Source organism: Castanea sativa, chromosome 9 (assembly GCF_040712315.1).
Source record: "Castanea sativa cultivar Marrone di Chiusa Pesio chromosome 9, ASM4071231v1".
Classification (NCBI taxonomy): domain Eukaryota; kingdom Viridiplantae; phylum Streptophyta; class Magnoliopsida; order Fagales; family Fagaceae; genus Castanea; species Castanea sativa.
The window spans coordinates 11,722,658-11,728,052 of NC_134021.1; the positions used below are offsets into that span (position 1 = coordinate 11,722,658).

The window sequence follows — 5,395 nt, forward strand, 5'->3', positions numbered from 1 at the left end:
CAATTTTGATGGCTGCCTTGGAAGTCAAAAAGTAAAAAGGTTAAATTTCTAGTAAACTCTCTCTCAAGACCGTTACTTTTGTATATGATTTATGTAGCCAAAACTAAGACTTTTCCTAATGCCTGCTACCTACTAAGTAGAATCTTAATACATAGCAAGAAACTTCATAGAAGTAAGGATTTTGTTGTTTTCTCCTTCCTGCTTATTATTATTATTATTATTATTATTTTAATTTGTTTAAGCTGAATATACTTGAACCTCTCCCCTCAGTCCCCTGTAAAGTATCTACGAACAATAAAGGTGACATTCACAAACATAACTCACATCTTCAACTTGGCAGAGATCTCCCATAAATTTTACGGAAAAGATGAGTGCTAATTCTTCAGCAACTCCCATCACCACAAGGCATCTATTACTTTTACTTATCTTTAATACTAATCTTTTATTTTTGATAGATACAACAAAGATGAGGGGAATTTCAAGTCCTAAGTCTTTTTATAAAGGAGAATAGTCAATAGCAATGCCACTAATTAAGGTACTTGACTTTAACATCACTCCTAAGATAACACTAAACAAACAAAAAATAGAGAAATGGAGGTGATAGTTACAACTTGCAACACATACATTGATATGTATCAAGAAAAAAGGCTTTTTAGTGCATTTGAGAATGTTGGATTAGTGAGACTATAACCCCCATCAACAACCAGGTTCATCCCACTCACATACTTAGACTCATCACTCCCCAAATATAGTGTCGCCTCAGCAATATCTTCAGGCTCCAATACTGCCCCCTTCAAGTTTGCGCACGATGAAACCACATCCTCCACCTTTTTCTTCTCCATCATCCCCATAACTTTTCTTAGCATAGGAGTTGCAGTTGCAAAAGGAGACACACAATTAACTCTTATTCCATATTGTCCCAACTCCACGCTCAAGTTCTTAGCCATTCCCACCACTGCATGCTTTGATGCCATGTATGAATGTGGAACATCATCAGCCATTATGGAAGCAATGCTTGAGGTGAAGAGAATGCTTCCTTTTTTAGCTGGAATCATAACCCTAGCAGCATGCTTGGCACCCAAGAAAGCACCAAAAACATTCACGCCTAAAACCCTTTTGAAATTTTCATTTTCTGATTCTAAAATTCCTGATTCAATGTTGCCTGTAATGCCAGTGTTGTTGAACATGATATCAAGCTTTCCATACTTGGATATAGCCATGTCCACAGCCTTTTCGACATCAGGTTCATTTGTTACATCACAATGGATGTAAGGGATGGATTCAGAGCCAATGTCTTTGCAAACTAAGTGGCCAAGCTCATCTTGGACATCTGCTATAAGGACTTTGCACCATGTCGAACAAAAAGCCTTGTAGTGGTCTCACCTATGCCACTCGCACCACCGGTTATTAACGCTACCTTACTTTCTAATCTGCAAGGAGAAAGAGATAAGGAAACTAAAATTTATTAGTCTAAACTCTTAGCTAGTTTTTAATATAATATAAATGATAGAATGACTAAATTAGAGAACACAGGGTTTGTAAAAGTTTAATTTGTTATAGTAATACGTACCTGTTGGTGATGGGAATTGCTAAAGAATTAGCACTCATCTTTTCCTTAAAATTGATGTGAAATCTTCGCCAAATTGTAGATGCAAGTTACGTTTGTGAATCTCCCCTTCATTGTTTGTTGCTACTTTATAGGGGAGAGGGCAACTATATGCAACTTGAGCAAATTAAAAAAGGAAACTGGAAGGAGAAAAACAAAAACAAAACAAAATAAAATCCTTATATCTTCTATGATGCTTTTTTTTTTTTTTTTAAGAAGATATGATGCTTCTTGTTATGTATTAAGATTCTACATAGCAGCCAATAAGTGAAGTCTTAGTTTTGAATGAGACGACTAGCTTGAAAGGCTACAGAAATCATATACAAAAAGTTTTGGTATTGAGATAGTTTAATGGAAATTTATAAAAATGAAGAAATTGATTTCCTCGTCTACTTTTTTTGACTGCCAATAGGCAACCATCGAAGTGGGAAACTGGGGAATAATAATTCCTCAGCGAATGATTTACATTTCATATGAGACAAGAGAGTACAGCATGATTACTGCTGTTTTCTCTATTGCATTGGGTCTGCTAAAGCGGACTCTTGTCAACAAAAAAATATGGATACGTCACAATGTAATTGACTTTGTTGTTTTCAGAGGGATTCTTGTTGTATATGGGATAAGGATAGGCTTGAAGAGTTGTTACAGTCAAGGCAGCATCTTTCATAGGAAAAAGTAGATATATGTGAGCATTTTTTATGCAGAAGATGTTCACTGTTAGCTGTTGGTTAAGCCCAATTGGCTTGCTGTGCTGTAAATTATATGCATAAAATAAATTTTCTATTTTGTTCTTTTGGGTAATTAAGGATAAATATATTGAGATAGAGTAGAAGGAAACAAGAGGAACCTGTCCAAAGAGAAATAAAGTTAATTGAAATTGAAGGGAAGAGTGTGAATCTCATGGTTGTTTGAGTCATTTATGAATCGATCACTATCACTAAAAGGTTTTACAGTTGGTCATGTATGAATAAATTTCTATTTCAATCTTGTTACTTCTCTTGTTCAAATTATCACCAAATCAACTTGTTTTAGTTTGCTCAGGGTGAGTCTCCAGTTGAATAAACTCAAGGATTGTGGAGTAACTCCTCAAGAAATATTCTAAGCCTTGTGGGAGTAATATCTCAGGTGTTAATCGAATTATTTATACTCTTTAAACTCTAAGCCCTGTATTTAGTTTGACGATGGCAAAAAACTTTATCTACATACCAAAATTAGTTGAAAGTAACGTATTTTATGTATCTTCCTCTGTTTCTATTTGCTAGTTTTTAATGAAAGTTCCCTTCTACCAAAAAACCATATTTTATGTATCGCCAACCTCACCCTCTCCTCTCCCACGGTGTCAGAGTCAAAGTTTGTCTGATTCGCTTGTAATGAATTAATAAAATATCGTAGTAGGTAGATGTATTTGGGCTTTTTCTTATTTCATTTTCTATTGAGGCAAGTTCAGTAAATATGGTTTTTTGTTTTAACAATTTGTTTTTATCATCTTTGATCGATCTGGGTTTTCGTCTCTATGTTAACCACAATGGAGAATGATAGACAAAATAATTACCCTCGTCTAGGGAGAGCCAACCTAGACGAAAACTGGACACCATAAAAGCCACCATTCAATGCCCCGGCGGTTATATATCAACAAGCCCTCATAAAGACCAAGTAAAGACCAGAGGTGTTACCCAAGCAAACTTGAATCACTATTTAAGGAGGACAACAGCTACTCAAGAAAGCCTATATATACCTGTCAAATCCCAAAAGTGGTACACGCATATACTTATACTTATTCCCACCTATAGGTTCTCTCTGTTATGAAAAGATTCATTGTCTGACTTTATCATCGGAGACTCTGTGGCCGGCACCACACTGGTGACCACACAAGGAGGACTTTGTTCTTAACCCAACAGGTCTCAAGGATGAACCCGTGTTGATCCATTTGGACGAACCCATTCAACTAACGATTTTGGCATCATTAGTTTGGCGCCGTCTGTGGGGATGTCAATTTCGTACTTCAGTTCGAAAGTGCAGTTCCATTCAATCCTAAAGTTCAAATGGAGTCTAGCATGCCACAAGATTCTACAGGACTAGCCCTGCAGATCCAAACACTCACAGTCAGTGTAGAGGAGCTTACAAGACAGAACTAGGAGATGAGGTTGCAACTTCAGCAAGAGGAGAATTGCTCTGGGACTAACCGGAATGACAATAAAGACAGCCATAGAAGGAACGATCACCAATGACCAAATACCCTTGAGGAAGCGAACTTAGACCTCTTCAAGGAAATGAGGAAAGAGATGGATGAGTTGAGAAGTGTGATAAGGGAGAAGACAAATTGAAACTTAGACGGAATGGTCAGAAGGACAGACTCTCCTTTCAACACAAAGGTCCTAGAGTGCCCCATGCCCCCCGAAGTTTTGCCTTCTGTAGCTCAAATCATTTGATGGTTTGAAAGATCCACTGGATCACATCACCACCTTTAAAACGACTTTAAGTCTACAACAGCTCCCGAACGAGATACTATATAGTTCATTCCCTACCACTTTCAAGGGGGCAGCGCGAGTGTGGTTTAGCAAGCTAGCAACATTGTCCATCGACAACTTCGGACAACTAGGCAACTCGTTTGTACACCACTTCATCAGCGAATAGCACCTAAAAAGGCTTACAGGTCACCTACTCACCATAAAGCAAGGAGAAAAGGAGACCCTGTGGTCATATGCGAAATGTTCCACCAGTGGAATCCTAGAAATTGATGACGCGGACGATAAAGTGTAGTTAACCACCTTCAAAGATGGGCTGAAATCCAGGGAGTTCATGGTTGCATTCGTGAAAAGCCCTCTGAAGACAATGGCAAAAATGTTGTTGAAAGCTCAAAAATACATGAACCCCGAAGATGCATTAGTGGCAATAGAAGACGAGGATAAGCCTGCCAAGAAGGAAGGAAAGAGAGAAGACCGTAGGGGATGAAAAAGAGATAGAAGGGACCGTCTGGAGACTAACGAGAGCAAACGGAGGGCCGATAAAACGCCTAGAACGGTAAAATTTACCCCTTTAGTTATTCCCGTTGACAAAATTTTAATGCAGGTCAAAGATGACCATCACCTTAAATGGCCGAAGCTGCTACACTCATCACCGAGTGTGCGAAATAAGAGGAAGAACTGCCACTTCCACAAGAACCATGGCCATTACAATGAAGACTACAGAGACCTAAAGGAGCAGATTGAAGAACTTATCTAGAAAGGAAAGCTTTAGAAATTTATGAAGAAAGGGGAATCTAGCTGACCAAGAGATGACGACAGCGAGAGACATAAAGCTGCTCCCAGAGACGAGGCAAAGCCATCTAATTGTGCATAGAGTGCGATAGGAGAAATAAAAGTGATCACTGGAGGACTGTCCAAGAGGATCTTTCAAGTCCTTCAAGAACTCACAACAGAGGCAGGTGAACAGCGTCCACAGGTTACCGCCCCTAAAGCAAGGGAGAAGGATAGAAACTAACATTTGGTTTTTAGAAGATGATGTTAGGGGTGTGAAGTAGCCGCATGACGACCTTTTAGTCATCATGCTTATGATAGAAGGGTTCAACACCTGGCGGATCCTCATAGACAATGACAGTTCTGCAGATGTCATACATCTCTCAGCTTTCCAATAGTTGAAAGTAGATCCCAAGAGTTTACGGCCTTTTAAATCCCCCCTTGTCAGTACCAGTAAAGACCAGGCGTACCCCAAGAGGATAGTAGCGCTAACAGTCACAATGGGGACTCACCCCCAATAGGTAACTCATCACCTAGACTTCCTGGTAGTGGA

General features: G+C 38.9%; 1 pseudogene; it reads right to left on the reverse strand.

Annotated features, from left to right (window-relative positions):
* Positions 1-528: 528 nt before the first annotated feature.
* Positions 529-1,753, reverse strand: LOC142611318 (short chain aldehyde dehydrogenase 1-like; annotated as a pseudogene).
* Between the last annotated feature and the right edge of the window lie 3,642 nt (positions 1,754-5,395).